Source organism: Physeter macrocephalus, chromosome 10 (genome assembly GCF_002837175.3).
Source record: "Physeter macrocephalus isolate SW-GA chromosome 10, ASM283717v5, whole genome shotgun sequence".
NCBI classification, from domain to species: domain Eukaryota; kingdom Metazoa; phylum Chordata; class Mammalia; order Artiodactyla; family Physeteridae; genus Physeter; species Physeter macrocephalus.
In genome coordinates, this window is record NC_041223.1 from 12,733,223 (window position 1) to 12,749,479 (window position 16,257).

Here is a 16,257-nt window from a genome sequence, read left to right on the forward strand (position 1 = left end):
ATTGACAAGGTGATTCTGGTGTCTGAATTGTTTTAGTATCTTTAGTATCTAAAAAAAAATCAACCCAACAGAAACAACAAAAGAGTTAAAACGACTTTTAGTTTTGTATGTTTATGTGTCACTTTGTGTCCTATGTGAATAGCTAGGTATAATATGTTTGTTATTTAAGAGTATTTATAGAAGTTCAAATGACTAGTGTCTTAAAAGGTGATATACTATTATATGTTTTATTCAGTATATATTGCAAAGTATATACTTTTTGCTTGAGAAAAATAGGAATACTGTTGATTCATTGGAGTTATTATGTTGCACTATAATGTCTGAGGAATGCTCAGGAAATCTTGTGGGATAAATGTAGGGCATGCATGAATAGTCTTTATTTTCTGGCTTTTCTCTCTGCTTCCTTCTCTCTTTTTTTCCTCTCTCTCCAGAATGCTTAGTTTTCCATCTGTTGTAAACCGTTCTCCTAACCAGAAAAGGACTTTCCTCTTACATTACCCCTTCTAGTAAATATACTTTAAATTTTATGCCATTTATGCCTACATATCCTAGACCAGATGAAGCACAAGTAATGCAGTCTTTTGATGGAAGAGACCAATAGAAATTTTGGGGGTTTACCGTTTAAGAGAACTCACTTTATTAGAGAAACAATAGGAAAGTTTTCGCCCACTAATCACCATGAATACTTCTTACCGTAAGAATAACCACAACCCATCAGAGACCCGTTTTGGCCTAACCCCTAGCAAATTGTCAACACAACATCAACATCGTTCGTTGGCTTTATAGTGTCAAAGTGTGTGGCTTGACATTCAAATGGAAATAACCCCCTGAATTTTATCCGCGAACTAAATGGAAATAGTTGTTGAAGTTTTCCCTAAGCTTTACTAAGAAGCCTTAATACTTTGTGAACAAAAAACAACCTTAGCATTAAGAAAAACAAAAAAAAAAAACCCCCAAAAAACCAGGAAGCAAGTTGTAATACTAGAAGCTTCTGAAAGGCCATGCTGGTCAGTTTGGCCCAGTAAACATTTAGGCGCTCCTGCAACAGGTGGAGCGTGCTGGGCAGGGCTCAGACCCTGCAGAAGAGGGGACCTGGCCCTCTGTGAGTTTACTGTTGGCACAGAGAGAAGCAACCATTTAGGCCCTCAGATTGGACCCTGAAGTTTCTGGTTTGAAGGCCAGTGCTTTAATCTCTTTACTCCAGACGTCGGCATTGATTCTCTCTGTAATTAGCAGCATCTAATTCTTCCCGTCATTAGGTGGGCTGTTTGGGATTCACAGAGTATCCAAAGCGGTGAGAAAAGGAGAAATAATCACGGAGGAAAGGAGGGTATGATAAGGCATTCTTCTACCTTTTTCTCTTTGGTTTCCAGCACCAACCTGTAAACGTTAAACCAGTCTCTCCTAAAGTGAAGTGCTTCGAAAGCTCTTGGCCAGGGCTTGCGAATATATTCTAATGCTTTACTTTGACTTTTCATGGATACATATTTAACTGACCTTTTAAAGTCCATTGGTACCACTCCAACTTAAAGGCAAAACAGATCCGTGAGATTACTCAGTCTAGCTTTTCAGTTACTTTTCAAAGTCAGGTTCGTCGAGATGTCTTTGCTTTGTCAGTTAGAACAGTTACTATGCAGAACCTCCCAAATGAAAGTTAAACTGAGACGCACCGTTTCGCACCCGGCTCTTCTAGACCAAACTCACCTGCTCACTTGTGACTTCCCTTCTGAGGATGCTCTCACTCTGTGTTACGTTGTGCTAGGAAGTAGGGGCGCTGCTGCTGTGAGTTCCCACTTTGAGCTCTGACCGCTGAGGAGGAGGGTTGAGGGGAGAGAGGGCAGTGAGATGAAGAGGGGGCGACATTCTTCAGAAGTAATGGCAGCGAGTCTCTCTTGGCCTCAAGCCGTTTTTCTGGTCCGGAGGATACCGAGACAATTGGATAATTTCTGGTTCCTTCCTGGGGATTGGACCATCTCTGAAGTGGATTCGGGGCCATTTCATGGGCTCTAAACCCACCGCTGTTGTCACGGGGTCCGAGGGCTGCAGGATGGCACACGACCATGGCCACTCAGGAAGTGGAGAATCTCTGAGCATAACCAGGTCCAAAACTGCGGCACCTGGCATGATTAGGATCCGGATTGGACTCCTCTTTGGGGTTGTGGTTGAGGGACTGCTTCCCTCCATTGGTAACCTGTAGACCCAGGCTGGTGCCTGATGTGATGCTCTCAGTGGCTGGACCATTGCAGTACCTCTTGCTGAGTCGCGTCCCGCACTCGAAGGGTATCTATTGCTTTTAACAATTCTTAGTTGTGCCACAACCTCAGCATAACAACCAAGGCCTAGGAAGACTCTAAAGCACACTGTTATGAAGATTCCAGGAAGCAAGACTGAAAAAGAGATTGTGCCGGAGTCAGATTTCACGGTGAAACGATGATGCCTTAGGTTTAAGTAGCACTTCGTAGTTTGCAAATGGGTGTGTTACAGGCTCCCCCTCCCCCTCCCCAGGGGTCTCTGTAATGCTGGGACGGCTGTGGATTACCATTACTCCTCGTGGCCAAGGGGCGAGGTGCCTTGGGGAGAGCCCCACGTGGTATGGCCGGGACGTGAGCTTGAGTCTCCCTCCTTCCTCTGCCTCTGTCTTGTGCAGTGGCTGCGGGGACCCAGCAGCTGGACTTGGACTGTACGTGCCATCGCGCTGCAATGGGCACAGGGCCGTGGTAGCTTTTGCGAGGTCATCCGCTGGAAACCCAAAGGCCCCTTTTCCTTGAGTACAGTCTCTTCCTCATGGCCTGTCCCTCCAGCAGCGACCTGCTGGTGGGCTGGCTGTGGATTGGGGTATAACTTATCACTCTGCTTCCTTTCCTTCCTTCTGTAAAGTGCACTGCTTGTTAGGAGCTGTGAGATCCTTGGATGAAAGGGATCCATGTATTTTGTTTTCCTTTAAAAACGTGCCAGGAGATGCCAGAGACCGAGCTTAGTGATTAAGGGTTAGGACCTTAACTTTCCTCTCAATTCCTTTTCATGTGATTATGCTAATTTCCTCAGACAGCCTCTAAATCACAAACAATATCATAGAGACGAACCAGATACTTTAAAGTCTTTTGAAGAGAGGTGCTATACCAGTTCCAGCCATATTGAAATTCATGGACACATACCTCTTGGCTGAAAGATACTCTGACTGAAAGATAATACGTTGATGAGGCCACACAGAAGATTGAGTGAGTAATTTAGGTACAGAAGGTGCCCATCCAACGGTCACTTTATGTTGCAAAGCTGCCGTGTCCAAATGAAGTTTTAGGATGCATCTCTTCTTCGTCTAATAGAATTTGATATTTGATTGGGGTTTTCCAATTTATTTCACCTTTCAATTTTTTTTTTGTACACTTATAAGAGGAATGGAGTCCTAGAAATGTGAGGTGACTGTCCTGCCTATGGTTTTGTAATATGTCACTAAAAATGGAAGCCCCTGAAACTAGATTTTAACCACTCATAGGAAATGGACTGGGGGTGAGCCATCCTTCCACCCAGCACTGAGAGCTGCTCGTCTCAGCGAACAAGATAACGGACATCTACATGTTTCTCTATGTTGTGAGACAGGAAGTGATGTTCTTACCTCCTCTGCATATCTTTATTCTTCCTCACATCACCACAGACCACAGAGAAAACGAAGAAGAAAAAAACAGATTTGATATTTTAAAAAATAGTTCCATTTCTCCTGCTGTGAGAAGACTTCACTGCCCTGTTCTGATATTTCTTTGAGTCCAAAGGGGAAGCATGCCCCAGGGAGACGTCGAGCATCTCTTAATAAAGCCCAGGATTTTAAACCACCATTTTAATGTCCTTGCATGATGGGGATGTGACTTTTTGCACTGCATGGTGTTTGGGGGCAAGATGTTAATGTAGAAATGATAGCTTCAATCTCATTGTACTTCTGTTCTGTCTTCTACCCTCTTTGACCGAACTGAAACAAGAGGTATGACTCGTTTCTCCTGCTTTATGTGTTTGAGGATGACTTGTAAGATAAAAATAAAAACAGGAGAAAATAGATCTAGTAAAATGACATGGAAAACATTGGAAATGTCCCAGCGGTGTTCGTTTTCTGCCCTGCAATGTTGCTCCCTCAAAATGAAAACTCCTTGGGAAGTGTGGAATGGCTGGGCTTTTATCGTCTACAAAGGGTTATAGCGCCCTCTGGTGGCAGCCGCAAAATAATTGATTCGAGACCATCGATGTTTTTATTATTAAATGAAAGATTTAATTATGTTGGGAAATCTACTTCGACAACAACTGATGTGGCCTCCTCCAATGGTCTTCAGCTTACAGATTTCTTCGTACCGAGATATTTATATTTTTTTTACTATTGTCGGTGCACACAATTTGACTCCTTATTAGGCACCAGCATTTTGTTTATAGAGAATCTTAAAAATTTGAAGATTATAAAAGTTGCAACCAGTAACACATAAGTTCCTTAAAATACGTAAGATATCTCTGTGAAAAAGGAACAAAGAAAATATTGAAGTAGCATAATAAATTGCCTTTATTCTGGATCCACTGATGAGAGGAAGTTAGCCCGCACGAAAGTGATTCACACCTCCTTGTTTGCTGTCTACACAAAGTGTTATTTTTTTTCCTCACTCTCTCCAGATTTTCACTTTACATGCTGAGGCCCATCCTCTTTTTCCTCCATCTGCCACCACCAAATCTGTCCAGGCTCCCACACGGAAGCAGTAAAAATGATTCTAGACCAAAGAGATTAGCAAAAGGCATTGATACAGCATGTTCTTGATTTCTAGAACGATCTTGCATTAGTTTCCATTGCTGCTGTACCAAATCATCGCAAATGCAGTAGCTTGAAAATTGTGTTTTCTTCCAGTTGTGGATTCAGAAGTCTGACACCGGTTCCCTTGAGCTAAAATCAAGGTGTAGTCAGAACTGTGTTCCTTCGGGGACCTCCAAGGAAGAATGCACTTCCTTGCCCTCTCCAGGTCACCCGTATTCTTTGCCTCTTCCTCCATCTTCAAAGGCAGCAGAGGTATCTCTCTATACCTTTTCTCTCTAGTCACACCTTCCCCAGACTGACTCTTTTTGTTTTTAACATCTTTATTGGAGGATAATTGCTTTACAATGGTGTGTTAGTTTCTGCTTTGTAACAAAGTGAATCAGCTATACATATACATATGTCCCCGTATCTCTTCCCTCTTGTGTCTCCCTCCCACCCACCCTATCCCAGCCCTCTAGGTGGTCACAAAGCACCGAGTTGATCTCCCTGTGCTATGCAGCCGCTTCCCACTAGCTGTCTATTTTACGTTTGGTAGTGTATATATCAGACTGACTCTTTTCAGGACTCTGTGATTACATTGGGCCCACCTGGATAATGCGGGCGACCTTCTCTGTTTTAGTAACCTGAATACAACCTGCAACCTTTATTCCCCTTCGTAACATAGACTCAGGTCCAGCGATTCATGGTCACCATCCTGCCGACTGTAAACCTCCATTTCAAATATCCTGCTTAGTCCCCGGAACCATCAATTTCTTCCAGAAATTCCAGGATGTCTAAATTTTCATGACAAGCATGAAATCCTTTGTCATACCATGTGGCTTGAATTTGATTTCATCAAAGTATGTTCACCACAGGAAAAGTAATTCCGTCTGTACGAGGACAAAGGGGAAAATTTTTCTAGTTTTTAAAGTCACACATACACAGGTTTGACAGGTACAGTAGTTGCACAATCAGATCAAGTTTTAATAATACCTGCATTTAAAGACAAAGCATTAGAATGTCACTTTTGAGAATTGAGTATCATGATGCAGAGGATAATTTAGGCCTCAAAATCTTAGGTTTATGAGCTGCTCTGTGCCATGTCATGTCAGACTGACTGAGGGCTCTGGCCGAGTCCCGGCTTCCTCTCCCATGAAAGAGTCGCAGAGACTCTTGCGAGAGCGTTATGATGTTCAAATGTACTGATAGGCATAGAATTTCCATAGGTCCTGGTCCTCATCAATCACAATCCGAGTATTATATTTGCCTTTTCTCTTAAAAAACCCAAACAAGCCTGTCTTTAGAGGTAATTCCTTGAGGCTGCTCTGCTTGTTTATCCATTCTCGTGGTTCAGGAAGTCATAAGCACTCTGCCTACACCGAAGTCTCTGCTGAGTGTGTGTTGGCAGTTCTGTCCAGAGCAGGTGGTGTGGGGAAGGGACAAAATTCCCAGGCAAACAGGGTGCCTGGGTGTTTTGCCATTTATTATCCTGGCACCAAAGGTTATCGTCGAGGACACCGTGGATGCCCGCCCAGACCCCTTCACTTGGCCAGAGCTTTCCTGCCTCAGGATTTGCACTTAACGGCAACCCCCATTTCCAGAAAACTGTCCTCAGCTAAATGAGAGCCACTTGGCCAGGACGCTATGTTCCTCTTTGTCAACCGGGAGGGCCGCGGCCAGTAACTGCCGAGGCCAGATGGCAGCACTTGACAATCACAAGCAAGGTAGTCACAATGACTGTAATGGACCGTAGTGACAGCCTGGGTCTGGTGCTGACCATATGGATCTTTGGAGACTGCTAATCCGCAGAGACAAAAATACATGGGAAGCCAACAACATGTAGAAATATCTTCAAGGGAAATTGGATACAGGGTACAAATTCTCAGGAACCACCCCCAAATAATATGGCCAATGGGTTAGGGGAGGGGAGGGGCATATACGCGCCAAGTGATAAATGGTCTATGTCCTCTAATTTCTTTCTTTCTTTCTTTCTTTTTTTTTTTTTTTTAATTTTTTGGCCACACCATGTGACATGTGGGATCTTAGTTCCCTGACCAGGGATTGAACCTGCACCCCTTGCAGTATAAGCGCGGAGTCTTAACCACTGGACCACCAGGAAACTCCCTCTTATTTCTGAATGTACAATTGGAAATGCCATGCTTAGCAGCTGGAAGACTTCTCATGTCAGCTCTTTGACCAGTAATAGCTATTGTAGTAAAAAAAAAAAAAGGCCAAATAGAAGTCCCCGAAGCTGCCTTCTTCAGGAAAGATAGTAAATGAAAATCAACATTTCATCCAAGGGGAGTGGCGGAGATTCGTGCCACCTTAAAAGACTTTAAGGTATAGGGGTAGTGGTTCCCACTCATACCTATTCAGTTTACGAGTTTGTCTCCTGACAAACCAAGATGAATCATGGCAAATTATGGTGGATCCTTGCAAACTTAACCAAGGTATAACCCCAACTGTAGCTGCGGTGTTGGATGTGGTCCCTTTACTAGAGCAGATTACAGCCTCAAGTACATAGACCTTGGCTGGGTAAGCGGATTCCCTTCAATATCCTTCATCTTACATTTATATGAGATGGATGACAATGCACATTTACGGTCTTGCCCCAGGTCTATGTTTATTCTCTTGCTAGGTGTCACAAAATAGTTAAAAGGGAACCAGACCATTTGAACATTCCACAGAAAATCACATTGATCTACCATATCGATGACATCATGTAATAAACAATAAAAACTTGATGAGCAAGAAGTGGCAGGTGCTTCGGAGGCTATGATTTGACACAGGAGCTCCAGAGCGTGACAGATAAACCCTACACAGATTCAAAATCTTGCTAACTATGTGAAATATCTAGGGGTCCAATTGCTTGGGGAAAACCAGGACATCTCAAGCAAAGGGTAAGTTATCATAACTTAGACTACTACCAATAAGAAAGAAGCGTTATGCTCGGTGAGACTGTCCAAGTTTTGAAGGCAACATATCCTGGAATGGGGAGGATTGTTTTGACTTTACCCACTGAGTGACAGGGAAGCTTTTAGAGCCCAGAACAAGAATGGGCTCTCCAGTAAGAACAGGCTGTGGTGCAAGCCGTCTTTCTGTTGCTTGGGCTATACGACTTGGCAGCTCCCATGGTAGTAGAGATCTATACAACACAGAAGGAAACAATGTGGAGTCTATGACAGCTTTCAACATGAGAGTCACGGCACAGATCCCCAGGATTCTGGACCAAGGCCATGCCATGGCATATCTGCTGGCTTTGCAGCCAGAACTAACCATCAAGAGGTGAGTACTGTTAGACATAACTTGAGGGTGGTCCAGAAGTAGTTTATTGTGAAACGGAAGTGGCACATCCAAGACTGGGCTTAAGCGGCTCTAGAGGGCACAAGGAAATGGCATAAACAGGTGAATCAGACATCTATGCCACCTATCACTGTTGCACAGCCATCTCCCTTAGTTTAACATTGACCCCATGGGAGGTTTTCATCGTCAAGACAGAAGAGGAAAATACCTGAACCTAGATAACTGGGGGTTGACTTTATACGTTAGTTCAAGCCAAAAATGAACTGTTCAGCTGCCCCATAGTCTCACTTATGGGTGACTCTGAAAGCCAGTGGTGAGCAGCAAACCACCCAGGAGTCAGAGCTTCAGGCAGTGCGACTGGTTATCCACGTTGTGTGGAGAGAGGGGTGGCCCAAGTAACACTGAGGACCAAGAGGTCTGGGGGAGAAGCTTGAGGATCTACCCATGGGAGTGGGCATAATATGTGAGAACCTGATCTTTGTATTGAATGTTAATACCCATCAGAGAGCATCCATTTCAGAAGAAGCACTAAGCAACCAAGTAGACGGATGAGTCAGCCAATTTATGTCCACTAAGCTCTGGCATTGACCACCCCAGGGCTTGCACGTGGGCTCACGAGAGAGAAACCAGAGTGGCAGAGATGGAGGCTAACCATGGGCCTCAAATCCTACGCTCCCTCCTCAAGGGGGAAAGCTCCTGCTCCTACTGAATATCTTGCCCACTAGTGACAAAGCCAATGCTGAGTCCCAAGGAGGTATCATGCTTTGAGGAGACCAAGCAGCTACTTGTTGGCAAGTTGATGAGGTTGGACCCCTTCCATCTGGGAAAACGCACTGTTTCACCCTGACTGGGATTGATGAGGACCCACCTATGGATTCATCCAAGGCTCACAGAATGTCTGATCTATGCACGGGACTCAGAATAACGTCGCCGTTATGGACTGAACGTTTGTGTCCCTCCAAAATTCGTATGTTGCAATCAAATCCCCAACCTGATGCTATTTAGAAGTGGGGCCTTTGGGAGGTAATTAGGTCATGAGGATGAAGCCCTCGTGAATGGGATTGTGACCTTACAAGAAGCTCATTCTCTCTCCCCCATGTGACAATCCAGTGAGAAATCAGGAGTCTGCAACCCAGAAGAGGGCTCTGGCCAGAACCCGATCACACTGGCACCCTGATCTCAGACTTCCAGTGTCCAGAACTGAGAAATGAATTTCTGTCGTTGACAAGCCACCTACTTTATGGTATTTTGTCAGAGCAGCTGAGTAGACCAAGAGCATTACCTTAACAAGCAGCCTGCTGTGCGGCCAAGGAAGTGAGGCGGTGGGCACATGACCATGAGACCCAGTGGTTCTATCACATGCTGTACGTTCAGAAGCTGCTGGCCTGGAAGAGCTTTGGGAAGGTCTCTTGCAGGGGCAGCTGAGACACCTACTGGTAGCAGACACACTATGAGAGTGGAGCGCCATCCTTCAGAATATACTGTACTTTTCAAGAGCCAGTGGCCATTGTATGGTACCCTATTCACAACAGGCTAAATTATGTAAGTCAGGGAACAAGGGTCCCAAAATAGGACTGGCCAGCTGGGACTGGCCAACATCAGTCCAACTGCCTCAGCTGGGGAATTTGTGTTTTCCACCCCTATAGCGTCAGGCTCTGCGGGTCTGGAGGTCCTACTTCTAGGAGGTAGGGGTGGGGGTGGGCATAAGGATCCCAATTATCCTAAGACTATGGCTGCCACCTAGTTCCTCAGGCTAGGAGACCAGCAGGCAGTGAAAGACTCCACCGTACCGGCAGGGATCATTGACTATGATAATCGCGAAGAGATAAGATCGCAGCTGCATAATAGAAAAGGGAAAAATAGGTTTGGCACTCAGACAATCCACTGGGGCATCTCTTGGCACTCATGCCCAGTTATAACTTGCCCAGTACAAGGGCAAGTACAGCAACCAGCCTGAGAAGCGTACGGTGACCAGGAGCTCTGACAGCTCAGGGGTGGGGGTCTGGACCACAGAGAGCAGACGTGCAAGGCAAGGGGAATCTAGGATGTGTGCTGGAGGAAGAAGATAAAGTATCAATGGAAGCCTTAGGACCCATGGCACAGCTGGGCTATATAGTTCATCATCCTAACTTGCCTCTTAGAAGTTTGCTCAGAAACTGTGACTGTGCCTAAATATAGTAAACAGTATGAAAATCAAGAACAAGAGCTCAGGAGGTGGACTCCTTTGCATGTAGATGGTACATGGCTCAGATCCAGACAGACCCAAACCCCAGTGAATGCTGGCTGCTAACAGCTCACAACTGCCCCTTTCACCAGACCTTGGCCTTTGGCTGAACAGCAGCTGCCTCCCTACAGGCTGTCTTCCTGCTCCCTTTCCCCCGTCTCCCCCAGAGGCTGGGGAGCAATAATAACTGGTTTACGAGGGTACAAATTTGTTTCCCTTGTATTAAGATAGGACCAACTCTGTGGTGCAATGTGTACTTCAGAGTGGCCCTTGAGATCAGATCAAAGCTAGCTTACATCCAAACCACTTTGTTCATTAGTTTTTTTCCCCTACCCCGTCCTGTTCACCCATGTCCCTCTTCCTGAGGGCACTCCTCAATACATCACTTCAACAAATATCTCTGTCTCTGGCCATGCTTCTATGGAGACTTATCTAAGACACTTATCCACCTTCTCTGTTTGTTTTTTTCACGTGGGGGGCTCTTTTGGTTCTGTGCTGCATAAGGTCACCCGGGGCAGCACAGCATAGTGAGGAGGATACTGTATTTCTCCTTGCTCAATCATTTGTCAGCCCTGAGAGTAAACCCAGAATGCAAACGCTCTTTACTTCACACTCCTAACCCATCACCTTAATATACCTTAAGTATCATCCAATCCATGAGTGAAGTCAGAATCATTCATTAGCAAGCACACAACACATCCTAGTTGTATACATTATGCACAAAATGCTCCATTTCATACCCTTAAAGCATTGGTTGGAATTTAAGTGTTTACTCTTATCATCACTCATCTTTGCAAATTATTGATCAGAGTTGGATTGTGAGATTTTCTTTCTCACTTTCTTTAGCTGAACGTCCAAGTTAAGCAAATATGTCTCCAAAAACAGTTACCAGGGGAGAATGGCGGTGGCGAGGGATGGTTAGGGAGCTTGGAATTGACATGTATACACTGCTATATCTAAAATGGATAACCAACAAGGACCTACTGTATAGCACAGGGAGCTCTGCTCAACCTAAATTATGTAACAACCTAAATGAGAAAAGAATTTGCAAAGGAATAGATACATGTATATGTATAACTGGATCAATTTGCTACACACCTGAAACTAACACAACATTGTTAATCACCTATACTCCAATATAAAATAAAACGTTAAAAAAAAAACATACTGCCTTGCAGAGATGTCTCATCCTAATATTGCCTTATCATTAGCCCATTTTATCAAGGACAGTGTGATACTTTTTGTGGTACTTATGAATTGAGGTTAATGTTTGCCTCTGGATGTCCAATTGCTCCAGAACCACTTGTTTAAAATGTTATCTTTCTTCCACTGAATGTTTGCACCTTTGTCAAAAGTGAGTTTGGCATATTTGTGTGGATCTATTTCTGAGTTCTCTGTTCTGTTCATTTGATCTATGTGTGTCTTCCTCTGCCAGTATCCCACAGTCTTGATTACTGTAGCTATATAAATAAAAATTGAAATCGGGCAGACTGCTTCCTCCCACTTCATTTTCTTTTGCAAAATATTTTAGCTATTCTAGCTCTTTGTCCTTTCAAGTGCATTTTAGAATAATCTTGTCTATATCTAGGAAAAAAACTTGCTGGAATTTCCCCCAAGTTTTATAGAGGTGTAAATGCCAAATAAAAATTGTATATACTTACGGTATACAAAGTGATGTTTTGATATATGTATACGCTGTGAAATGATGACCACAGTCAAGCTAACTAACATATCCATCACCTCACATAGCTATCACTTTTTTGTGTGTGTGGTGAGAATATTTAAGATCTACTCTCTTAGCAAATTTCAATTATATAGTACTGTATCATTAACTACAGTCACGATGCTGTGCATTGTGACAGACGGCCAGAAATTCGGAGCTTTAGAGCCCTTTGACTAACATCTCCCCCTTTGCCCTATCCCCTGGCAACTGCCATTCTAATCTCTGTGTCTATCAGTTTGACTTTTTTAGATTCCAAATATAAGTGAGATCATGCAGTATTTGCCTTTCTGTGCCTGTCTTCTTTCACTTAGCATAATGTCCTTCAAGTTCATCTATGCTGTCACAAATGACAGAATTTTCTTCTTTGGGATTTTTTTGTCTATAAAATCATGTCATCTGCCAACAGAGACAATTTTACCTTTTCTCTCCAATTTGGATGTTTTTTTGTTTTTCCCGTCCAATTGCTCTGTCTAGGACTTCCAGTACAATAGTGAATAGAAGTGACAAGACTGGGCATCACTGCCTTGTTCCTGATCTTAGAGGAAAAGTTTTCAGCTTACCATTGAGTATGATGTAAGTTGTGAGTTTGCCACGTAGAGCCTTAACTAGGTTGAGGTGTATTCCTTCTAACTTATTGAGAGATTTTATCATGGAAGGATGTTTTATTTTGTCACGTGCTTTTTCTGCGTCTATTGAGATGATCATATGATTTTTATCCTTCATTCTGTTGATGTGGTATATCACATTTATTGATTTGTGTATGTTAAGCCATCCTTGTATCCCATGGATAAATCCCATTTGATTATTGTGCCTGATGCTTTTAATGTGCTGTTGAATTTGGTTTACTAGTATTTTGTTGAGAATATTTCTATCTATGTTAATCAGCGCTATTGGCCCACAATTTTTTTTTTTTTTTTTTTTTTTTTTTTTGTAGTATTGTTGTCTGGCTTTGGGTAATGCTGGCCTCGTAAAACGAGTTTGTGTTTCTTCCTCTTCTTTGTTTTGGAAGAGTTTGAGATGGCTTGGCATTAATTTTTTAAATATTTGGAAGAATATATCAGTGAAGACATTAGGTCCTGGCTTTTTCTTTGTCTAGAGGTTTTTGATTACTGATTCAATTTCCTTACTCCTTACTGGAATATTTACACTTGTCAGCTGGTCAAGATAGGGACAAACTGGTGACTTAATGACATTAATACATATTGCCCACATATTGTGTATAAGGCAGTATGCTTTATACTAATATTATTTTTATCCTTCATTCTGTCAATGTGGTATATCACATTTATTGATTTGTGAAGTAGGTTTTATTCTTTTGATAAATGGGGAAACTAAGCTCAGAGTGATTAAATGCTTTGCCCTAAATTGTGCATCCAGTAAGAGCTGGAGGTGGATTTGGTTTGACGCCAGTTTGACTTTGGCTCCATCACTGAAGCTCCGACAAATCTGTAGGGTCTATTACTCAAGAGCTGAGAGCATAAATGGCTCATTTGTTCATTCTTGCTTCTACAGGGTCTAATATTGGCCTATAATCGGAATGTGACAAATAATGATTGCTTTGACCGCACCAGCACAGCAGCTGAGTGATTAGGGTGTAACGAAAGGGAAGCGGTCTGTAGGAAGTTTGAAGAAAGGGTGCCCTTTCCCAGACTGTAGTCAATTTGGGTGAATGTAGAGGTGGCGCCCCCTGGGAGTTGACCTATTAAATCTCTGTTTCTCTGTCCAGTAGTTTTTTTCAGAGTTTTCTGAGGCTGCATGTGATTCTTGGGAGGCCCTTCTGTGAGCAGCCCCTCATAAATAAATGGCTGAACTTTATTTTTAAGGTTGATGATGAAATAAATCATAGGTCTGGGAAGAGTGTGAGATGGAAAGTTGGAGTTCTTAAAAATCTTACTTCCTCTGGGGAGGATAAAAGCTGTGGTTCTTTTGTTGTGATAATGACAGACTGTCCGTGTCTGCCTGAGCCCTGCTCACTGACTAAATGCTGGTAACTGCTAATTGCTTCAAGAAGAAACTGACTCATAGCCCGAGAGTGACTTGCATATCAATGTTTCAGGCCCCTTGTGCTGGTTTTCTTTGAGAGCTGGAGTGTCGTTACTGGGGTCTGCACACTGGTTTCTCCAACTTCCTGCAGGTTAGGACCGGTTCAAGTGTGACTTTGGTCAAGAGATATCCTTACCGGGAAATGTAACACGTGGGACCACTGTTCCTTGTTGCTGGCCATTTCAGTCTGCACATCATGTTTTTCATTTTATATACGCTGGAGAAAATGAAAAGCTTTTGATTAAATTTCTAGCAAGCTAGGCGTTAGGAGCTGATGTTAAGTGGCTACCCACACTTGCCGGGGTCCTTCAGTGTTTTCCACTCTGACTGCTTCTCTGAAAATGTATTAGCTGTGTTAGACACGGCTGCAGCCATGGTGACACCCTTTCTTTCCTTCAGGACAATTCTAAACTAAAAAGCGTGTTCTGACACGGGGAGGGGGAAGGGTAAGCTGGGATGAAGTGAGAGAGTGGCATGGACATATAGACACTACCAAACGTAAAATAGATAGCTAGTGGGAAGCAGCCGCATAGCACAGGAGATCAGCTCGGTGCTTTGTGACCACCTAGAGGGGTGGGATAGGGAGGGTGGGAGGGAGAGAGACACAAGAGGCAGGGGATATGGGGATATATGTATACTTAGAGCTGATTCACTTTGTTATACAGCAGAAACTGACACAACAATGTAAAGCAATTATACTCCACTAAAGATGTTAATAAATAAATAATAAATAAATAAAAAGCATGTTCCCAGTGCATATCCCGCCCTCCACTTTAGGGGCTCTTTCTGACACTCCAGTGACCAGATGAGAGCGAGGGAACGTGGTCAGAGTGAAGATGGACAGGGAACCGCTCAAGGGGCCACTGTTTATTGGTTGCTGTCCTTTTCCATTGCAGCTGCTGAACTCTGTGTATTTTCTGGTTTGTAGTTTGCTCCTAGTTGGAAGAAAAGTAAGAGGCAAGAGATTGCAAGGGGAGAACTCAATGACTTTGAGATGTACCATGAAGGGGCCACATTTTTATGTCCCCTCAGGGAGAAATAGAATCTTGCTCGTGATCTCTCCAATGTCTGTTACACATCTGATATTTTTCCCATCTTTTCTGCGGGATTCTGATACCTGCTGCACAAGGCAGGACTCATCAATTCTGGGATGCCCACCTTGGCTGTCTCCCTGCCCTCCAAGCACATGGGCAAAGCTCCTGATCTCTTCCGTGTGTTCAACCTGGAAGGCATGCGTGTGAGAATTACCTGGGGACTTCTAGAATGTCCTGATGACCAGGCCCCACCTCCAGACACTTAACAGATATCATTCATCTGGAGCAGGGCCCAGGCATTGGTATTTTTTATTTGAAAACAATCAGATGATTTAAACGAATAAGTGGGATGAGAATCACTTCTATATGAAGACACTCTAAAATATTAACACTATCAAAAGCCACATAACTGTCACTTTTTTTTTTTAACTGAAAACTTTCTGCATATCGTCTAATTTAATCCTCACGTCAGTTATTAATGATTTTGCCCTGGCAGAAACAGGCTCAGGGAGGTTGAGAAAATGCTAGTGAGTAGAAGGGGTGAGGGGTTAAACCTGGTCAGTGACTCGAAAGCTCAGAATTTTAATGACTACACCACTACAGATGCTGCTTTAATTTTGTTTTACACTGGGATCTGAGCCCCTTGAAGGAGGAGATGAAGTCTTTTTATCGCTTTCTTTCTAGTGCTCAGCACTATGCCTGATGATAGTTGGACACGATGAATACTATATGTTGTTCAAGAATTCCAGGGCCTTTCAGTAGCGAGATGGGTCTTGGCACTGACTTCTGGGTCTTCAGAGAGTTAAAAACCAAAATTCAGCTGAATACATTTCAAAGATCTTAATGGCTTTATTCATGAGTCGGGCAGCATCCAACCTAGCATACAGAGAGGAGCTCCGAAGAGCTACACAAGGCAAGAGATGTGGTAGGCAGAGGGGAACAGGAGCAAGGAAGTCGTACTAGGCAGAAAAGTGGGTTAATTATTGCGAGGTTACTTTCCTTACAGGGGAGAGTGGTGATTTGTCAGGGAGATTACCTATTAATGCTGATCGGGCGATTCCTAAGTGACTGTGGTTTTTTTTCTTTTTTTTTTTTTAACATCTTTATTGGAGTATAATTGTTTTACAATGGTGTGTTAGTTTCTGCTTTACAACAAAGTGAATCAGTTATA

The 16,257-nt window shown here is 43.4% G+C and overlaps 1 protein-coding gene across 1 annotated transcript in view; it reads right to left on the reverse strand.

The window, feature by feature from the left end:
* Window positions 1-16,257, reverse strand: part of OPRM1 (opioid receptor mu 1) — a 169,720-nt gene that overhangs the window by 78,432 nt on the left and 75,031 nt on the right. The gene's annotated exons all lie outside the window — the stretch shown is intronic.